Raw genomic sequence first — 24,031 nt, forward strand, 5'->3', positions numbered from 1 at the left:
AAACAAGTTGAGCCCAAACCCGAGCCAAGCTTGTATAATTATTTACGAACTCGAGCCAAGCTTAAAACAATAAAGCTTGAATCGAGCCTCGTATAACTTAAACGAGCCTGGCCGGGAGCGACCCATGTCGGTGATAACTAATACAGACTCGATGATTTAATCACGTACGGAAAATGTCAATGGAACGTCATTTAAGTCGGTTTTATTATTTATTTTCATTTATTTTAGTTTAGTTTTTTATTTTTTTTATTTTTCGTTAAAAAAAATTCAAAAAAAATAAAAAATTTAAATAGATATATTATCGGTTTCAACGTTTTTAAATTTTTTTCGTTTTTTTAAATAATTTTCGTTTTTTTTAATGTTTTTTTTTAATATCTTTACTACATACATGAAGATAATAGTGTTTTTATTTATCTATTAATTTGATTTATTTAATTATTTTTTTAAATAAGAATAATATTAATGATCATAATATTTTTTATTCATTCTTGAATCATATTGTTTTTAGATCATAAATTTTTGCATCAAATTATTTTGAATCATAGTTTTTTAAGTCAAATTATTTTTGAATCATATAATTTTGGATAAATAATATATTCAATTAAATATTGTTTTTGTTCAAAAAATTATTAATCATTTTATATTTTAAATCATAAAAGATATAATTAAAGATTATAAAATATTTGAGTCTAAATATTTTTAGATCATCACAAATTAATGATTATAAACAATTTGAATCATTTTTTTTAATCATAAATATTTTGAATCATCACATTTTAGATTATATTATATTCTACATTTTTTTAAAAAAAAAAATAATATTTTTTAAAATTAAAATTACATACTTCAAAAACTTATTTTTGAATTTTTTTTAAGTCACTATAATATTGAGAAGAAATTTCTTTTAAATTTTTATGATTTTTGGAGAATTTTGTTTTCTATGTTTTTTTTATAAGAAAATATATATTTTTTGAATTTTCCTGAATTAAATTTGAAGAACTTGAGTTTTTTTTTTTAAATTTTTTATTTCAAAGAAAAAAAAGTTATGATCAAAAAACAAAATGTTTGAAAACGAAACTCATAAAATGAGGGTTTGACATGTGATAGAGAAGGAGGATGCACGGTTGGAGGGTTTTTTTTTTTTTTTTAACCTCTAAACAATTACCCTTTACCATAAAATATCAAAATATCGGATATACTTAAAAAAACGTCCTATCATCTCGTGAGATATTGATGATAAAGATTTGTCGTTGCAGTCTTCACTTATTTTTTTGGTCTTCACTCGATCCAACTTTATATATATATATATATATATATATATATATATATATATATATATATATATATATATATATATATATATATATATATATATATATATATATATATATATCAACGTACAATATTGAAATAGGAACAAAAAAAATCATAGCTATTACACACAAAACGCATACACAAACACAACACACACATCAACAACCTAAGATCAAATTCCAAAAAAGTTTCATAAAAAGGAATTGTCGTTACATGAATCATCATTGTTACCCTTTTATGTAAGAAAAGGGTTTCATAAAAGATCAAATTTTAGTAAAAGACCAAAAGTATATGAACACGACATACACACAGACATCAACAATGTAAGAGTTCAAATTTCAAAAAAAAAAAAAAAAAAAAAAAAAGAAGTTTCGAAAAACCAAATCATACATGTTACTCGTTTATCGAAACATTTAAAGAAAAGATCATAACCTCTTATTTGTACCAAAGTTATGTTACAAAACCATTGCAATCTTATTCGAATTTTCAAAATAGGTCCTCAAAGATTTCCATAGTAATACAAACCTTTTTTAATTTCAAAAAATAAGTTTCACAAAATATATTCCAATGTTATATAGGTTATCAGTTGGAAAAATATATATATATATATATATATATATATATATATATATATATATATATATATATATATATATATATATATATATATATATATATATATATATATATATATATATATATATATATATATACACACACATACTAGTTAGAATGTTTCCCGATGCATTTTCCAAAATACCCTTATAATCCAAAGAAAAACCAGAACCACTTCTTGTACTTGGCCAATTAGGATGTGTTTAATACATTAGTAAATACTTTTGAGTTCATTCACTATTTGATGTTTGCGTTATCATTGTAGCCTTTTTTACTAAGTGGATACTTTTATAGCCTAATACTACAGTTCATCCAGATATGTGTTACCTAATTTTCATATTAAACTTAAAGAGATATCAATAATTTTAAATAATAAGTGTTAGACTCGTCTATTGGACAGTTGACCGGTGTCATAAAGAAAAATATTGATTTTACTTTGTTTTATATATCAATGCACTTCCATTGCTCGTTCTTGTAATCAGTCCAAATATGGCAGTTTTCATAAAATCTTTTCAATTTTAGTCCTTGTTATATTTTTCAGCGCCTTTTTGCAGGGTTTAATCTACATGAGTAGACCATAAACCAAACTTTCAACTCATAAAAACTATATCTACCAATACACACACAACATGAAATAGCATTGTACTTTTGTTTCTTTGAAAATATTAGCATCTTTGCCATCTTTTAAAATAAACAACAGTAAAAGTACATTGCTATTTAGGTACACAACAACACAAAAAGTACATAAAAGTTCATACACAACAATTTTAAGGGACATACAAAGTCCATTGTCATTGGTGGTTTCCCTCGAAACAGTTTGTTCAGAGATTAAACCATTTTACCATTAGCATTGTTCCTTACTTGCTATTAGGTTTTTCTCTATGTGGATATTGCCTTTTGGTGTTGGCTTCAGAGTTTTGTAGATTTTCCATGTACTTCACATAATAGGAAAAAAAAAAAAAAAAAATACCTTCATACTAGAGGTGTAGTTTCAAAGCCACTATAAGTCCATAAATCACCAATTGGGGGTGCATTTTAGTGCTAAAACATGAGGATCAAGAGGACCTACAAAATTAAATCAATTTAATGTTGTAACTTACTATCAAACTCCAATCTACATGACATAGATTTTCAATTTATGTATATAAAACCCAAACTCCGATGATAATTACAATTATAGGGATGTAATCATTGTTAATTTTGTTTAACCCTTAAAGGAAACAATAAGTAGAGACAGAAAGGAGAAAAATCCTTACAGGTAAATGCATATGAACCTACATGCATTCATTAAATAAATATGTTAACCTCCTAATATATACGTTATAAAAACTCATTCATATATCCTCCAATACTACAAACATTTTCAAAGCTTTTTCTTTTGTTTCATCAATTTCCACAAGTTTTTGTTAAAATATTCTCAATTAAATTTTTTAACAAAAGAGTTTGTTAATATACCTTTTACTCGAATCAAAAAATGTTGTACAATTATTTTTCAATAGCGACATGCTTTTCTTTTTTGTATCTTTTGACATGATGCAAAAAGGGGAAACTTGCTTTATTTTCTTTTGCACTAAAAAGCAACGCTTGAATACGAAACGTATTTAAAGTACAATGCTATAATTATATAGATTTTTCACAATATAATGTCTTATTTAGAAAAATATTTAAAATATAAATGCTATAATTAGATAGATTTTTCAAAGTACAATAGCCTAAGTAGAAAAAAAAATCATTAGGACCCAAATTAGCAACTTCTTTTACAATCACATAAGATTTAAGAATAAATTCTCTAATAAAAAGCTTATTAAATAAATGGAATTAACAAATTAGCTAAGGCTAGACTAACTAATATAGAATAAAATAAATAGTTTAACATAGAGGTGCACATTCATAACAATAAAAAAAATCAAGCGATTTGTTTAGGTTAAAGTTGAACCTCCGGTTAGTAATAGTTTTTAATAAATATACGAAATCAAAATTTCCATGTTTCTTGACAGATTTTTCTGCTATAACCAATTTTTAACCAAACCAAATAAGAGCAGATAAATTGATAACAAATGTGTGTAATTACCTATCCAACATGGATAAAAAATAGTTGTGTAACGTTTGAGTCGCTAGGTATAAAATTAAACCATTAATCAATTAAATGTCATGAAAGGTCCATGAGTACACCGGGCGTATACTAGGTATGCGCAGCGTACTCACTGCATGCGCGCATCGAGGTGATCCCTGAGTACGCTGGGCGTACTCAAGGCAGGGGAAAACCCTAATTTTTAGGGTTTGCACCCTATTTAAGATCATTAAGTCCATCAAGTTCGTCACCTTTTCAGTCCCCATTGTCTTTTAGTGCTAATCTCGAAACCGTAGTCATATTGAGATCGTTTTTTAGCTTACAAAGAGTTTTTGAGTGTTCTTTTGTGATTTTGAAGAAGAAGGAAGCTTGAGGAGAAGTAAAGGAGAAGAATAAGTTTGTAGATCCAGAGTTTATGCATCATTTCTTGCTTATTGGAGGTATAAAGTTTGGAACTTATTTATTTTAAGCTTAGATTTAGGTTTAGAGAAGAGCTTAGCATCTTTTGGTCCCTTAGTTTGGTCTTTTGGAGTATGGGCTACTCCAGACCATTTGAGTTGTCCTTTTGGGCTCTTAGGGGTGCATGAAGCCATAAGAATCGTATCTTGAAGTATAAGACTCTGAAATATCTAATATGCTCAAAAATAATATTAAAGTCATATTGCTAATTAACATATGATATTAAATGGCAATGTTGTGAAAATCGCTTGGCGATCGACTAGCGTTAAGCAATTAATCGGACTCGGTGGAGATTAATCGGGGACCCTAAATTATTAATAAATCTATTTAAAAAACTAATATATATATATATATATATATATATATATATATATATATATATATATATATATATATATATATATATATATATCCTAAAAGTAAGTATTTCAAAATTTAAAATTTTAGAAAATTTGAAATTTTGAAATTTTGAAAATTTTAGTGTAACGACCCAAAATTTAAGACCAAAATTTTCTTTTAATAAAACATTACTTTAAGCAAAGTCATCATTCCAAAACATAATACGAGTATAAGTTTTCAAAACACATGTTCATTATCAGAGTAAACATTCCCAGGTTGTCTAATCTATGGTGTGTGCCATGCGATCACCCCGAGCTCTTCCCTCCGCTACCGGAAGTACCTGAAACCAAAACTGAAAACCGTAGGCACGAAGCTTAGTGAGTTCCCCACCCTACCACATACCATGCATAACCACATACTGCATATACTGGGCCAAGCCCGCTATCTTGGGCCTCGCCCCTACCTCGGACCTCGCCCGCTACAATAGCCCCGCCGCTCCAGGCCCCGCCTGGCTTCGAGCCCCGCTCGGATACAGATCTGTTTTACTTAGGCCTCGCCGTCAGGGCCCCGCCCGCCAACAAATAATAACACATACACATATCACAACACATAAGTTAAACTCATACGACTGATCTTGTCCTAAGGCCTCACCCTTGTCCTGCTACTGATGAGTCATGGAACCCCGTCCACGCTCCTACTGGTAGTGAGATACGAGCCCAGCCCACTCTCACTCCTTCTCTAGCTTGGGCCTCGCCCCTGTTCTGCTACTAATGAGATATGGAACCCCATCCACACTCTGCTATTGGTGAGATACGGGACCTCGCCCACACTCACCTCCCTACCAGGTACATACATGTATCACACAAATAACAAGTATAAACTATCATATAAACAAATCCTTGGGCACCCGCCCGCTATTACTGAATCTCGTCCTGAATATCATACTAGCATATTGTGCCTAGGGCTAACCCCCGAGTCTTCTACTCATAACTACATGGGTCGGTATTGTGGCCTTAGACTCATTCACACAAAGGGAAACTCACCTGCACTGGCTGAACTTGCTGATGATCTCACTAGCTGCTACCCAGCAACTCACTGAACTCCTGCTCCCCTTACTCTCCGAACTGCCAATATCAAAGCAACATTGAGTCTAACTGACCCCCGAAAGACAACCAAGTCAACTCTGGTCAAAGTCAAAGTCCTGGTCAAAGTCAACCTTCCAGGTCAACCCTACTCGCCGAGTCACCCTACTGACTCACCGAGTTCAAATGTTCAGATTCCTTCCATTCGCGTCTCGACTCGCCGAGTCAGTCCATGACTCGCCGAGTCTACCGATTTCTGAGTCCTAACCTGTCCAACTCACCGAGTCTCCACCCGACTCACTGATTCGAGTCTCAACTCGAAGGGTTTGGGGTTTCACAACCTGACTCGCCGAGTACAAGGCAATCTTCATCTGACTCAACGAGCTGTTCATCCCACTCATCGAGTTGCTCCTACTATTCATGCTACTCGCCGAGTCCACTCAAAGGACTCGCTGAGTCCATTCAAATCCCTTACATGCAGAGGACTTTTGAGTCATGCATGGAATCCAAACTGTAGATCTACCCTTCGCAAGCCAATTCCTCACGTAAAGTTGCAAACTTTACGTGTAGAGAAGGAGATCTAGGCAAAATACACCATAAACTAGGGTTTAAGGTAAAGAAGCTCCATAATCAACTCAAGGGCTGCTACTTTATGCTTCTCAAGACCACAATGAGCTTAGATCTGAAGTAGCAACCTCAGATCTGGCTTCTAACTCAAAAGAGGTAACTAATCATGGCTAGAAAACCCCCAAAACTCACAATCATACTAGATCTAAAGGAGAGAACGACTTAATACCTTCAATAACTCAGAAAACTTCTCCAATCTTCGGATCCAAGGCCAATCCTTGAAGCTCCAATGATTCCCCTTCTTCTTCTTCCTTCAAATCACCCCACAAATGGCTTGGAAGCTTGAATGAGCAATAATGGGGCTTAGGGTTCGATGTTATGGTTGAAAGGGGCAGTAAAGGAGCCCCAAGGGAGAGAATGAGACGTTTAAATAAGCTCCAAGTCCCGATTTTAGGGTTTTCCTCGCACAGACCAGACTCGCCGAGTCCCCTTGGCCGACTCGCCGAGTCGGTCACTTACTCCTCGACCCGGATCACGCTTGGACTCGCCGAGTCGCCCTTTAAAATTAGGGTTTTCTTTCTTTTCTTGGCCTTCCAAACTTTGGGTGTTACATTTAGTACAATATCTTAAAATTGTAAAGCTTAAAACTTTCAAAATTAAAAATTTTGGTGTAATATTTGAAAATTAAAATTTTTGAATTTTTCAAATATTTCTCACCTATGACCGTCGAGAACCGCTAAGTCCGAGTTTGACCGATTTTGACTAATTTCCGCCAAGTATCCTAATCATAAACGGTTCAAGACCGTCAAACGATTAATTGCCAAGTAATCGGCCGCCAAGGCCGATTTCTGCAACACTAAGTTTAGTCAAACCCATTAATGACGTCATTCCTTTGAGCTAAGTATGAATGGTCACACTTCAGTTGTAAGCATTTATTATTCTAGAAATTGGATTTTGATTTGGATTTAGTATTTAGATATTGGAACAATGTGACAACAACTATTATAAAATGATTTGATATACTGGGATATGATCATAACATCAATACTTGTTGTGCTCTATATTAACATGTTTAATCCATGAATAATCTTATTATTCTAAAAGTTCCTAGTCGGTCATAATTGTGGGATCAATTATGAATTAAGACTAATATGAAGTGTATTGGTTGACTTTTACCGGATGAAGGTAAGCAATGGGTTGTAACCAAGTTTCATAGGTACTTTTCAGAGAACTAGTATTGAACTGACCCGCATCAAGATCATCTCATGGATCGCTATCATGAATGACACTTGATTAAAATGTATTATTTTTGTATCCTTAACACCTGAGATACATAGTGAGACTTAACTGTTGGGAATGTTATGCTTAGATATGGCTAAACGCTGGTCCTTAAATGGGCAGTTATAAAAGTCATTTTTAGATATGTTATGAACTATGCAAGAGACTTATATAGTCAAGATGGTATTTGATCCTCTAATGTGTTGAGAGTTAGACATCTAAGATACCTAACCTAAAGTTGAACACCAAATGAGATTGATTACGATCTGTATCTCCTATTCAACATGATGTCTATGACAAAAGGATAACTGATAAACTTACCTTATACACCAATTGCAGCTTAGAGCTTTTGGGGAATTGGGCGTTGATAGAATGACACCAAGTTGTATGTTCATAAGGGTAGTGAAATGTTGCTAGATGTTCACCACTGTCTATAACAGTCTAATAATAATCATATGCAAGTGGGAGATTGAAAGATCTAGTATGCTCAAGAATCATATTAAAGTGATATTGCTAATTAAATATGATATTAAAGGGTCACACTAACAACAACTTGATATAATTCATTATTCATTAGAAATTGGTTTTAATAAATATTCAATAAACTCTTATAGTTAAATTGGAAATTATTTATTTATAGGAAATAATGATTTTCATTAGCAAGTAATATTACATAATTCATATGGTATGAATAAATAAGTCTTGTACAACATTTTGAACTAGATAAATTCTTTTTTTTTACCTAAAAGTTTAAGTTTATATTTTGTAAACTTGTTTATAAAATATAAGATCTATGCTTTCTTTTTATATATATAATCCAAAAATTGATGTGTGAAAAAAGAGTATGGTCTTTTGATTATTGGATATGTTATATATATGAGAAAAGGGTTTCATTCTTCTCACTTATGCATTTCAAAACCGTAACATGTTGAGAGCATGTTACTATCTCCATTTTGTTCTTTCTTTTGAAGATAAGATGCTTGCATTTTTCTCTCTTTGAACCATACTTGGGTTTGGCTCAAAACTTAAGAGTTTTTATATAAAGGACTAGCATCCTACATCAATTTGGCTTCTTATTGGTGTCTCTAAAGTTCCACATTCTTCATAAACTTCCAAGCCTCCCAAGAGGACCCAAAGAATTACAAAGGTTGTAATTTTCTCAATCTCTTCTTTGGTTTGTTTTGTTTTCTTTCCAAACTTTGCAAGATGATCCTTGGTGGGTTATAAACTTGTTTTATGTTATTCAAATCATCAAGTCGTCTTTTGCTAATATCATGTTTTTGAATCTAGTTTTTGAATAAAAACCCAACAATTGGTATTATAGCCACCTTGAAAGTTTTGTTAGATTTTTTGATTTTTGGAAATCTTAGATTTTGGAGAATATGGATAACTTGGTTTTGTATAAAAACAAGTTCATATATATTTTCTATGACAACTTTTAATTGTTATTTATGTGAAAAAAGTTTCATGCATCTTTTGTCATTTAAAGTTGTCTTAGAAAAACAAAGGTTGTTTAATGTGTACGTTGACATGTATGATGTGCATAAACAAGCCAATGACCATTGTGTTTGTTGTATTTATTATAAAAATGCTTGTAATAATTTATTTATTAATATGGTATTTAATAAATCAAATATGTTAGTTTTTCTTATTTACTTTTGTAAATAATATATTAGTTTTTAGAAATAATTTATTTGTAGAAAAATGTAAAAAGAAATGAAGTTCGAGCCATTTTTTATGACAATAAAGCAATTTTCAAGGTTTTTAGGTGTGCAGGGACAAAGATAACCTTTTCAGCAATCTATTGCAAAAAGTATTGTTGTTGACAGCTTCCCTTTGAGCTATTGAACCTAATGCAACCTTTTTTGCAACATTTTCTAAAAAGTGTTGCATATTGCTAAAATATTGGCTTAAAGAAGTTTTTCGAATCTTTTGCAATCAATAGGTGTTTTCTCAAGTGGGAGCTTCTACAACAACATTACAAGAAGATTTTTTGGTCCCTTAAAATTCCTCTTTAGGAATGGACTTGACATTTTTGTGTTGGCTCATAAAAATGTCATTAGTTTGTTATGTTTATGCACATATAATTTATGCATGCTTGTGTTGTCTATTTTATGAAATTATTATATGTGGTTGATAAATTAGTTTTTCACATGCTAAATAATTCGGACAAAATAAACATCACATGGAGTTTGATTTTCAAAATTTATAATGTGGACATAAGATGTAACAAGTTACATTTTTAAAATAAAATCCAGTTTTATAAAAATGTTAATAACATTGAATTTTGAAATACCCTAATATAAGTTTTAAAATGGTGATTTTTAGAACTTATACAAACTCCAAATATGTAAGTAATAAAATGAAGTTTTATTAAAGATATAAAAAGTTTCAAGTGCACTCAAAATTAATATTGGTTATTAAAATTGAATCTCGATAAATTATATAAAAACTAGCTTTATATAGAACCTTTTAAATTGATATTCTTTTGAAAATTGGTACCATAGATTATTATATGCATGTAATATACCGAAGGGGATCTCAAGTACCCATATATGCTCGACTGTTTGTTGTGTGGTATGAGGTATTTTGGGGAACTCATTAAGCTTTGTGCTTATGGTTTTCAATTTATGTTTTAGGTACTTCTAACTCGACTGGGAAGGGCCCGTCCAAATCGCACTACATCTACCTAAGAATTTCCGTATTATGTGATTTTGGGAATTTGTATTATGATATAATGTTACTATGATACACTTTCAAGTTTTTTTTGATACGATTACCGTATGTTTTGAATGAATTTAAAAACAAAAATTTTATCTGTATTTCTGGGATGTTACAAGTTAGTATTAGAGCCTTGGCTTGAGGTATTCGGACATACTCTCGAGTGTGCCTAAACTCAAATCGAGGGTTTGGTAGATTTTTCATAAAAAGAAACATTTTAATTAAGGGATTTTATTAAAAGAGAAGGGGTGTGATGCGTGCAATCAGCCGAGCTCATGTAAGTCTTCCCAAAAATACCCATACAAGTTATATGTTTTATGATATGATATGAGAATTGCATGCTAGATTAGGGGCTAAGGATCTGTTTATGAATTGCATGATAGAATGCTTGGAGATATGCCTTTATGTGCCTACTTATATGAGCTTATAGAGTCGCATGCTAGTATCAGATCAGTTATTTGATAAAATGACCTATTGTAACGTCCCCAAAAACACGACCCAAAAAGTTCATTTTAATTTAATAATAAAACCACAAGTGCCAAAAATTCATTCAAAACATATCACATCAGAGTATCATGTCTAAAGCATTATTTTATTTTATCAGAGTAAACATCCCAGGTTGAATAACAAAAGGTGTGTGCCATGCGATCACCCTGAGCTCTTCCCTCCGCTACCAGAAGTACCTGAAACCAAAACTGAAAACCGTAAGCACGAAACTTAGTGAGTTCCCCATCCTACCACATACCATGCATAATCAAATATTACAAGCACTGGGCCTCGCCCGCTACATAGGGCCCCACCTGGCTTCGAGCCCCACTCGGTTATACAGATTTGTTTCTCTTAGGCCCCGCCCGCTAAACACGTACGAACATATAACATAACACATAACAAGTAGCTAACATACTCTACTGTACTCCTAATCTATGGCCTCGCCTACATAGGGCCTCACCCCTATCCTGCTATTGACGAGTCATGGAATCCCATCCACGCTCGTGTTGATAGTGAGATACGGGCCCCCACCCACACTCACCTCTCTCCTATATCGGATATCGCACCTGCTCTGCTACTAATGAGATACAGAACCCCGTCCATACTCTGCTAGTGGTGAGATACAGGACCTCACCCACGCCCACTTCTCTACCAGGCACATACGAGTATCACACAGACAACAAGTATAAACAAACATACAAACATTCTCCAGGCACCAACCCGATATCGGACCTTGGTCCGAAATAACATACTAGCATATAGTACCTATGGCTAACCTCCGGGTCTTCTTACTCATAATCTACATGGATCGGCATTATGGCCTTAGACCCATTCACATAATGAGGAGACTCACCTCACGTTGTTGAAGATTCGCTAAACACTTCTAACTGCTAACCAACACTTCTGAACTGCTAACCCTTTGGCTTACCGAACTATCAATACCCAAACAACATTTAGACCATAATAATCCAAAATTCAACCCTGGTCAAACTTGGTCAAAGTCAACCTCCAATTGACTTGACTCGCCAAGTTGTTCTACCAGATCTTCGAGTCCATACCCCTACAACCCAATACATCCCTCGACTCAACTCGTTGAGTCTAGCAAGAAATCGATGGGTTCTCCTTCAACCATACTATCAGGACCATCTTCAACCGACTCGCCGAGTTCATCATCCACATATGAATGTGTATAGTTTGTGACTCGCCGAGTTGTATGAACAAATCGTCGAGTCCATCTCCATAACCTAAGGAGATTGCCTTAGACGCGCCGAGTTCTTCCTTGAACTTGTCGAGTATGATGAACTTCATGACTATCATGGACTCGGGCCGACCAAGTCCCTTTCCAAACTCAACTCATACCCTTAACAAAAGGGTTTTGGGGCAAGAATTGGGCTTACTCACCGAGTCCCACAACTGACTCGCCGAGTCTCTCTATGTCCAACACTATTCAGATGATTGCAGACAACCTCAAGGCATCCAAGACCCATATATGGCCTTATAGGGTCAGGATATCACACAAAGATGCTACCTTTGCACCCATGCATGACCCTTTTTGCTCAAAAGGCCATGATAACCACTTAATCTATGGATGGAAAGGTATAATGGCATAAGGCTCCCACCTTTATGTCTTTACTACTCTGAACACCTCTAAATCTAGAAGGATGTAGCTTGGGGAAGTCCAAATCCCACAAGACATCCTTCTTGGACCATAAACGCCATAAAAAGGGACATAAGGAGATTAAACAAACTAGAAGTCAAGTAAGGAACTTGATTACCAAAATGAGCAGAAAATGGAGTGAATCTTCTGTATCTACTCCTTCCTCCTTGAACCTCCAACCTTCTTCTTCTTCCTCCAAGCTTCAAGAATGCTCCAAAACTCTCAAAATGACTCATAACTCAAGGGAGGATTTAGGGTTTTCGTTCTGGACTTGAGAGAGTATCAAGGGGGCTGCTGAAGGCTATAATGTTCCTTAAATAGGGTGCAAGGCCCGCATTTAGGGTTATTCCAAAACCTGGCCAACTCGCCGAGTCAGTCTTCTGACTCATCGAGTAGGTCACTAAACCCGCGACCAAATCGCGCTCCTACTCGTCGAGTCACCCATCTACTCGATGAGTCACTTCCTCATTTGAGGTTTTCTTCTCTTTTTCGACCTTATAAATTTAGGGTGTTACAACTCTCCTCCACTTAAACTATACTTCATCCTTGAAGTCCGCCACGGTCCACTACCTTCTACTCCATTTACCACTTTACCACTAGGTACACACTTCGTCTATCCGATCCAATCCTTGAAAGTGTCACCCTCAAAATAATCTCATCACTACTACCATAGAGTAGCAGTTCCCTCTTGGCTATGGTTGAGGCTCAGACGAGAGATGCATCACAGAGCCAAATCATTCACTCCGAGGTTATTTGATTCCGCGGTGAGCAACTTAGCATCACCCGATCAGCTCACTGCTTTCTACTCCAAATACCTTATCATCATTCCTGACAGAAGTCTCGTCGACTCCCATCCGCCTTCCAGATGAACCGAGACCACCCTGGTCCCAATTGGTCTACCTTTACCCGAAATACCGGCCACCGCACGAAAGAACAACCCTCAACCGCTCTCAGTGATTTATGAGGATATTGTGACTACCTGAACTGCTCTTCCAACCTAGCCACTCTGGATCTAGAAGATCTAGGACCCTTGATCCCTTACCTTACCCTAAAGTCTCTACTAGGTCCCACCTACTGCTATAAGAACACGGGCCTCGCCCATAGGTCTCACCTAAACTATACTTTGGAGCGGCCTCTCCTATCGGTTTTACCTACCCAGGGCTATGGAGGCCCACCCTCATCTAATCTCATATTGCTATCCCTCCTGATTCTTATCATGTTAATCCGGAGATACGGACCCCCGCCCACACTCCGCTAACTAGGAGATATGGCCCCCCGCCCACACTCCGCTAACTAGGAGATACGGGCCCCGCCCACACTTTGCTAACTAGGAGATACGGGCCCCCTCCCACACTCCGCTAACTAGGAGATACGGACCCCTGCCCACATTCTGCTAACTAGGAGATACGGGCCCTCGTCCACACTCCTATAACTAGCTACTAATGAATGCTATGGATATCCCTCAGTCCTACCACACTCTCCATGCTGCCTCTGCAACTAAGTACAATCCGAAAGCATTCCGTGTCGGTCGTTCGCATGATCTACATCCCGACTTACTCGAGTCCTGCTGGCGATCCTCCAACCTGGTTTCCCAAAACAGCCTTTAGCTATCATAAATATACAGACTCATCATTGGGAAGTTGCTCAGACTCCCAATCCATGCACTCCCTTACCTACTGCTTTCCTGTTTCCTTCTCGAAGGTCACTAACTCCTCCAGATTTAGGATGCTACTGCTCCTTAATACTTAGAGGGTTCTCCCCCACTTTAATTCACCTAGTTCCTTACAGCTCACTACTTGGATAGGATTCCCAATCCTCCAAACCATCCAATAACCAACCCGATGATAACCCAACCCTTACTGCTGCTAGTGATCCAAAACTCACTAGTATCAAATCTGGCGCACTCATGAAGATTAAAAGAATGTTTCGAGAGCCCCAACCACACACTTTCTATAGTGACTGCATCCTAAGAACCTACTCTAAAGGGAACATCTTTGAACTACTACACTAACATCCATGGTATGCAGATAGCATATGACTTAATCGAAAACAGGTAATATAATTCTCAACCCATACTTACTATCATCGATGCTGTACCATAACAATATAAAAGTTGACAAGAAAGCAAAAGATACGCACCTGCAACGTCCGGTGCCACACGTGTCGTCACTGTAGATAACTGGTACGCCCTGCTCCGTATTGTAGGCACCCTTGCCCGGCCCCGGTGACCGCCAGTGATCCTCAAAGTCACAGGGGCAAGAGTCCTCGCCTTCCCTGCTAGAAGAAAACTCGGACATTGGGCCTTCTTTTGTCCCCGCTGTCTGTAATGGAAGCATACCATGCCTGCTCCCTGGGAGATGGTAGCAGTACAATGTCTGATAAAATGATTGATCCACTCGCACTTGAAACAACCCAAATCACCACTACCACTGCTCCTAGACGCACCCTCGTGCGTCCTGCTACATTTGCCTTCGCGAATGCGGCTCCGAAATTCTCTCGATTTCAAATCAGACCTTTTAGGTCTCTTACCCGAACCTACGGACAACTGAACCTCATCTGATTTCCTCTACCTTTCTAACTCCAGGTCAACCTCATGTTCCTGAGTTACTCTGACTGCCCCCATCAACCGTCTGAATAGTCACTGACTGACCCTGAAACCTAGCGGATACTCCGCCCATAACACGCTCAATAATGTCTGGTAACTCCTCGCGTACGGCTCGCGAAACCTCCATAGCGATCCAATCATGTAGTGGTCTCTCCCGGAGACCAGGTCTGTAACCCATCTCAGATCCCTGATGCCTAGAGGTAAAAATGGAATCATCCCTTCCGAGAAATTACAACGATCCATAAGAATTGGGCCCCTGATGGGCCCCAAGGTGGCTACTCAAAAACTATCAAATCCCCTCCTTGACTGCACCGAAGATCAAAGGAGTCTGGTCCAATATACTGCACGTGAACTCAACTGATACAAACTCTCTCATTTTCTCCTCAAGTTATATGGCTCCTGCACCCAAGCCTGATCCCTCTCCGGTGCCTGATCCGCCCACTGGTATCTCACATAATGTCACCATGCTGGAACATATCAAAACAACCATCAGAATATTCCTTGCTGACGAGGGATCACACACGCACTACAACTTTCCTGGTCTCATCTCGTCCCTTCTTGAATCAAGTACAGATCGTATGTAATTTTTGGATGGATGCACCCACCCAAGTGTACGTATGTAATAGCCCAAATTGCTAACGAGAGACAAGTTGGAGGGGGCTGAGCACCGGCTAGCCCCCCTACTACCTCCGCCACTGAGCATCCGAGTAACCTAAGATGGATGTATGATGTGGCTTCGAAAAAGAAAGACTGAAATCTAAAGTGCCTTTAACATATAGTGAATGTTGGTAGGAGTCTGGAGAAACTAACTTACTTGGTTAACAACATAGGAGATATCCGGTCGGGTAATGGTCAAGTACTGAAGATCCCCTACAAGGGATCGATAGTGATTCAGATCCTTGTAAGGAACATCATGACTACTGAATACTTCATTAGTAGCCAACAAAGCATGGATAGGCTTAGCTTCCAGAAGATTAGCACGTTGAAGAATGTCAGTGACATACTTAGACTGGCTAAGAAACAAACCATCAGAAGATCAAGTAACCCCAAGGCCAAGAAAATAGTTAAGATCTCCAAGATCTTTAATAGCAAACTCCTGATCAAGTTGAGAGATAAAGGAGGTAAGAAAGTTGTCCTGCTTCCCTGTCAAGATGAGATCATCAACATATACCAGTAGATACATAATGCATGAATCTCGAGAGAAAACAAAAAATGATGGGTCTAAGTGACTGCATGTGAATCCATTACGAAGGAGAAAGCTGCTAAGGCGCTGAAACCAAGCCCTTGGGGCTTGTTTGAGACCATAGATTGCTTTATTGAGGCAACATACATGATTAGGAAAACAAGAATCGGCAAAACCGGGGGGTTGTTCCATGTATACAAGTCTATTTAAGTGCCCACGCAGAAAGGCATTATTGACATCAAGTTGGTGAAGTTTCCAATTATGTATGACAGCCAATGACATAACAACCCAAATATTCGATGCGTTGACAACTGGACTGAACGTGTGAGACTAGTCAAGCCCTGGAATTTAACTAAACCCTTGAGCTACAAGACGAGCCTTGTATCGCTCAATGGACCCATTAGAATGGTACTTGGTACGTAAAAGCCATTTAGAACTAACCACTTTATGTGAAGTTGTTTTTAGGTTTAAACATTCTAGATTAGGCACGAGTTGTCATCGGAAGTGTTAACATAACTAGAACTGATGGTTGGTTAACTTGGGTTATGGGCTCGACAATCATAATTGGAGGCTTGTTCATGATGCTAGTAGATGGGATAGTGGTTGCAGCTTGGGAAGGAGGGTCAGATGGTGGAGATGAGATCCCATCCAGTTGTGTTGAAATAATATTAGGCTGAGAAGGACAGTCTCCATCGTTGTCTTCTGAACAAATATTACAAGGATCTGAAGGAGTTGTTGATGTAGGAGTAGGATCTTTCGATGGAGATGAGATCACAAATGGTGCCTCGAGAAAGGAATGTAACGGTAATAAAGAGGCATCTGAGTTTTTATTTTCCCCTGAAAATAGAAAAGAGCTTTCATCGAAACGGGCATAACAGTTGACGTAGACACGAGATGTGTTAGGATCAAGGCAACGTTATCCCTTATGTTAAGATGAATACCCCATAAAAATGCAATGAAGATTCCTAGGGGCTAACTTATGTGGCGGCATAATCACGAAGATATAGATAAACCCGACAAGCAAATTCCCAAAAGTTTCCATACGACGGCTAGCGAGAAAAGAGAATCTCAAATGGGGATTTGCCTTTTAAAACAGGCATTGGAAGCCGATTAATAATATACATTGCTAAGGAAAAAGAATCAACCCAATATGTTGTTGGAACATGTCCATTGAATAGAATAGCCAAGCCTGTTTCAACCACATGTCGATGTTTTCATCCAACACAACCGTTTTGTTGGGGAGTGTACAGGCATGATAGCCTAAGAAATGTGCCATTAGTAGCATGAATGTTTTTCCCACGATGGTTGACAAACTCCGTTCCTCCATCACTTTGAAATAATTTAATCTTCAGTGTGAATTGGTTTTGCACAAGGTTTATAAAAATAGATAAAACATCATAAAAGTCAGATTTCGCCCGTAGTGAGTAAAGCCAACCAAATTAACAATAACCATCCACAAAAAGCACATAAAATTGGTAACCCTCAACTGAGGTAACCGGTGAAGGTCCCCATAAGTCGCAGTGAATTAAATCTAATGAGTTTGAAGACCTTTGTTCATTAACATCAAAAGACAAACGTCGACATTTAGACAATTCACAAGCCGAACACAAAACCGGCTTAGGAAGTATGGAGGTAACACATAAACTCCCCCTTTTATTCAAAAGAAAAATAATGTCAGGTGATACGTGACACAACTGCAAATGCCAAAGCTCGAAAGATGCATTTAATTGAGACGTAGCAACAAGAGCTTGAGGCTCAAACCATAAAACATGCAGGCCATTTTCATATCTTCCTTGGGCTGCTTTGACTGGCGATCCTGAATATAGAAGTATTGTTGCGAAAAGAAGACATCTAAAGGATTATTAGTAGTTAGTTTCCTAATTGATAAAAGATTTTTTTTCGATAGACAACACCACCAAAACATCTTTTAATTTGATATTCGGTGTAACCATAGCATGACCAATATGTGATACGGGAAGTTTATTACCATTTCAGAATGTAACAGAGGCTTGCCCAATATGCGGTGTGGCAGAAGGAACACTCTCGGGAGATGCCATCATGTGGTCGGTATCCCCGGAGTCAACATACTAATTAGGGGAAGATGAGGAAACATGACATTGTGCTTGAAAAGCCTTGGCAATATCAACATACAGGACACCACCTTAGTAGCAAACTGAGAAAGATTTGGGCATTGGTTGACATAGTGCCCATTAGTCTGACAAAGTTGAAAGTGAGGCGGTGTCGGCCTCTACCACGACCACAACTGATACCACTACGAGACTGGGAAGGGTTACGACTTGGAGAGTAGGGTGAGTAGGGAGTGGTGTCTGCTATAAAGGCTATTGGCGGTGAGGCAGAACAATGAATGGATTTGAGAAACATTTCATGACTTTCTGCTTGGGCAAGAAGCTCCCTGAAAACCGGTGCATGTCAAGAGGTGCACGAAGTGTTGGTGATTTGTTATCATCAATATTATTTAAGTGCAATGGGATTACTTTGTTGACAAAAAGTGATCTTGATAAATATTAAACAAGTAAGGAAGGTGTGGAGTACACACTTGTTTAAGTTTGAACAAGTTTTCAAAGTACACTATCATTTAGGGGCTTCGCCCCTAAACGAACGGGGGTCCGGGGGCAGCGCCCCTGGGAGCGGGGTCCAAGGGGCAGAGCCCCTGGCTGGGGTCGAGCTGACCATTGTTTGACAATTATCCAAACTTCTGTTTTTATGTCAGTTTTATAATAGTTTGAAACTGTCATATGACTGTTTTCACACAAAGATCATAAAGTCGGTTTTGGTCTCATTTTCTGGTACATACGGAACTATCATCAAAACATTCTAAATTCTTGTCTCTCTGAGTGTTATCCGATTAAAGAATATTGGGAGTACCACCCAAATGTTTTAATATGAAAGTGTTTTACACAATTCTCAGAATTCAAAGCCTTACTATACCCCAATTTCTAACACAAATAGGTGTAAAAAGTCTCAAAATATGGACCCAAACCACATAGAAACTAATGTAATTGATCAGAAATGTCCACTGAAGCCCCAACTGCAGCCAGTTGATCACATAAGCAAAGGCAAACCCTTTTGACGATAGGCAAAGTTAGACCTTAAATTTTGAATGCGTTCGACCGATGAGTTGTTGTATGCGGCTTCAAGGGTCAGCCAAATACTCTGTACAGTCGGTAAACCAATAATCTCATCAACTTCTCCCTTAGTTATAGAGGAATTAAGTATCATAATAGCCCTCTAGTCAATCAAATACCAAGAAGAAAGGAGAGGATTAGGGACCAGTTTGTCGCCTTAGGTAATTCCAGGATCGGGAGGGGATGATGATCCATCAATATGAGAAATTAGGTTTTTATAGGAGAAAAGAGGGATCATTTAATTCTTCAAAAGGAGATAGTTAGAAGAAAAAAGTTGGATTGTGATCATGTAGAGAAGAGTGTTCATGGGTAGCGTAGTATCGTTGGATGGGGAAGACATCACATCACATGAAGGGGGAAAAAATATGACAGCAGGAAGAAAAATGGAACTAGAAGGAAGAAAGATCGAGAGGTAGGGAGGGAAAGGGTCAACACCCACTCACTTCTGATACTATATGTGCAAGTGACACTTCGATGTCCCACAATGGAGGGGATCTAATACTTAAATAGAAAATAAAATTACACAAAGATTACCTCAAGAATGAGAAAAATACAGTTGAAATAAATACAATAATTTATAGGATTATGCCACTAATAGTCATTTTTGGGTTGAGAATTTCAAATTTTAGTCACAAAAAAATGGATTTCCACATATAGACATGCTTTCCGTGAAGGTGAGCTCCGAGGAGCTCCATGGAATTCACTATAGCTCCGCGGAGTGGCAAAATCGTAATTAAATCAACGGTGTTTATGAAAAAAAATCGATGAATAATTCCGCGGAGCTACAATGTTTTTTTTTCAGAGACACCCTTGATTTAATTACGATTTTTCCACTCCGCGGAGCTACAATGAATTCCGTGGAGCCCCTCGGAGCTCACCTCCGCGGAAAGCGTGTCTATGTGGAAATCCGATTTTTTGTGACTAAAATTTGAAATTCTCCCCCAAAAAATGTCCATTAGTAGGATAATCCCATAATTTATTCTAGCTATTACCCACACACAACAGCACTAACATATAATCTGTCACAATGACATACACACGAGCACAATAATACAAACAGTCTCACACACATAACACTTTCATTACCTATTACTTGAAAGATTAATATGATTTACTCATGAAATCGTTTGTATAGATAGCAATTAAAACATATAAAATCAATAAATCAAAATACTAACATGTTGTGACAAACATTATGACTAACAGTTTTCAATAGCAAGACGAATATTTGTTGGAGGAGGCGTAACCGATGAAGATACTGGATAAACCAGTAACTAAGTAGGAGGTGGAGTTGCAGTCTTACAAACGGTGACATTAAACAATCAAGTTCTTCCTCAAAATTTACGATAGTGGTAATCAACTCACAATTTTTTTTATTTGTTGTCATAGTTGGGAAGTCCCATAATAGGCTAGTGTTTTATCATTGGATTTTATCACATGAAACTAGGTTATAACCCGTGGAAACCACGGTTTGTAAAAAAAATATATAATAAGATAAATAATTATTTTATTATATAATTGATAATTAATATATAACTAATGTGAAAAATAAAATAAACATAATATTTTAACATTTATTTTTATACAACATTGGAAGTTTTATATATCAAATTAACATCCTTATCCAAAATCCACAACACCAATCATTTTCTGCTCTATACATACAAATTAAACGGATTGTGTTTAAAAATATACATAAATGATGTGTTTAAATAAATGAATAAATGGACATTTTTACACCAAATTTATATAATTGATAGCTTATATAATAAAATTACAAAATGAGTATAATTAACTTTGTTTACAGAAACTAATGTCTTCTCGACAGATGATGAATATTATTCGCTTAATGAATAGTTAAAATTCAACAATTAGTTTCATTTAGAAGATATGATCTTTATCATGATTACACCACTACTAACATTAATTCTACTATTATTGACACAATATTATGGTCTTTTATGAAAAATACATATTTTAAAATTATTAAGTGACGGTTTAGGAAACTCTAAAAATAATAGTTTAAATTGTAAAATAAGTTAATGTTGGCAAATAGTCTCTTTTGGATACATGTCTAAAGTGAACAAAAAGTTCATCATTTTCAAAATGGGTGATCTAAATAAAAATGGACATTAAATCGAAAAAATGGACATTAGACACCTACTTATATGCATATACACAATGATAGATACTTTATTGTTTTTTTTTCACATTTGATATGTGAAACATTTGTGGCACACTCCAAATCCTCAAACTAATTTATTCCTATGGAAACCAAATATAATATTCTTCCAAATGTGGTCTCACCTCTATATATAAACGTATATTTATATAAAAACAAAGTACATGCAAACTAAAAGCAACTCATGCTAAGAGTTGTGGTCTATAGCATTTACTAAAACAAAAAAAACAAAAAAATCAAAAGTATTTCATGAACGAAGATGAAAATGAATATTCAAAACAATACATTATTTATTTCATAATTAATTTAAACAACGACAACACACTATATATATATATATATATATATATATATATATATATATATATATATATATATATATATATATATATATATATATATATATATTAAAACCATAAAAGATACTAATTAACCTCAAGATTCACAACAGGAATGACCGGATGACATATACTCCTTATTTTTCACATATGCCAACCTGAAAGCCAAGTTAAAAGCAAAGTTGCTAGCATGGTTTCCAGTAAAACTGAAGTTAAAGATGCATTAAAAACATTCACATGATACTTACATTTCACTGTTATTACGGGTAAAAAATGTAAGTATATTTCTATTATGTGTAAAAGATAAATTACTTCATATGTATAAACCACTAAAATGAATCTATAATCATTAACATGATTATTATGTTAATCACTTACACACTTATAACCACCAAGATAAAGCAAAAAGAAAGAACTACCAATGAAACGACGATCAACCCATTTGCTTAGTTTATATGATGAATGAATGATAAAACTATAATTGTTCCTCGTTAAGATAGTAAAAAATCATATTTAAGTATGCTATTGATGTTCTATTAGATTACCTTCATCAATACCTGAAACACCTTCATCAATACCTGAAATAGGAAACAACGTTTTCATATATTTATGAAGAATGGTGTATTAGTTACAACTGATAACAAATAAATAAATGTTGATGCAGATAGAATCATTGCAGAAACCAACTAATATGAAGGACATCATTCTACAACAACTTGTATCTTTGTCTACATTTGTTTCACCTTATTTATATGTGCTCGTGACAGAGATGGACATGCGGAAACTGATAATACAATGTCTCATTTTGATAATATCTAATAACAATTAACATATATAGGTAAGGAAGATACCTTTAGTATAGGGGCTTTCTCCAAAAAAAAAAATCTCATCCTCTGTAGCGTGTCCACCATCCATTTTTCTGAAGGAAAAAAATAATAATATATAAACCTACAATTATCACCCAATAATCAAAAATCATTTCAAACCAACCTCCCAGAAAATGAGCATGCTAAGACGGTGCCGCCATATCTAAGAAGAGCGAGAAGAGGCATAATGATTTATCTTTGTCAAAAAAATAGCTTCAAATGAAAGTATATTGTCATGCATCGTGTTGTAAATACTAAATTACTAATTCATGGTTCACTTAGGCTTTTTATCGAACACATGGCAGGCGAAACAAATTTTACAAGTTAGTTGCATCAATAACTCAAACAATGACATATGCAAACAAACAAAGCAATATGAATAGTCTATACAACAATATGAATAGACAGGGAAGAAGAATTTTAAGAACTAACTTGAAATCGATGGCTATAGCTAAATAATCTTTAATTCCTTAGCATATATCAAACGTATCTTCGAATAGTTGCGACTGAAATTGAGTTTGATGGGATGCGACTGAAATAGAGGTTGATGGGTTGGAGGTATATATGAATTGGAAGCCTTAGACGTCGTTGTAATCTTGAATATAATTATGATCCTGATTTCTTTCCTAATGTAAATGAAATTCAAATCTGTTTGCTAATTTATTGGGATAATATATGGCGATTAAAATAGATTGTGGGATTAGCTATACCAAATAAGCGGGAAAATATTTATGAAATGGTTGTAAAGGTGACACGTGGTAAAAGAGGGCTTTATAAAAATGACATGTGACAGCTAAATGATTCATTTATTAGAAAAGAAGAAGTTTGAAATACTTTAACTTGGTTAGCAAGTTTCCCAAAATTCATGATTTGTGTGCTAATATTTAGCATCCAATTCAAAAACTATGATTTTATAAGAATTTATTTGGGATAAGAAATCAATTTGAAATTTGAGAGAATCTTGCATGATACAGATCACATAGCTAGTTTTTAGCTTTATTTCAATTCCATCGTCATCGATTCCACTCTTCATCATCTCCGAATTGACCGGGGACAAACAATCAATCACAGTTAATCAAGACTTTGATTTGTCTTGTAATTCCAAATTATATGCATGTA

General features: G+C 35.7%; 1 long non-coding RNA gene across 3 annotated transcripts; it reads right to left on the bottom strand.

Moving 5' to 3' along the window:
* Positions 1-22,142: 22,142 nt before the first annotated feature.
* Positions 22,143-23,738, bottom strand: LOC145018748 (uncharacterized). 3 transcript variants are annotated; one of them, XR_013667145.1, is made up of 4 exons: positions 23,037-23,738; positions 22,898-22,965; positions 22,592-22,624; positions 22,143-22,204 (listed from the first exon to the last, which is right to left on the bottom strand). It is a non-coding gene; the product is annotated as an uncharacterized LOC145018748 (long non-coding RNA). The 3 variants fall into 3 exon arrangements; XR_013667146.1 differs by lacking the exon at positions 22,143-22,204 and having other exon boundaries at positions 22,449-22,624; positions 23,037-23,075; positions 23,345-23,738; XR_013667144.1 differs by lacking the exon at positions 22,143-22,204 and having other exon boundaries at positions 22,449-22,624.
* Positions 23,739-24,031: the final 293 nt, after the last annotated feature.

The sequence above is a fragment of the Lactuca saligna genome, chromosome 9 (genome assembly GCF_052625555.1).
Source record: "Lactuca saligna cultivar CGN05327 chromosome 9, ASM5262555v1, whole genome shotgun sequence".
Classification (NCBI taxonomy): Eukaryota; Viridiplantae; Streptophyta; class Magnoliopsida; order Asterales; family Asteraceae; genus Lactuca; species Lactuca saligna.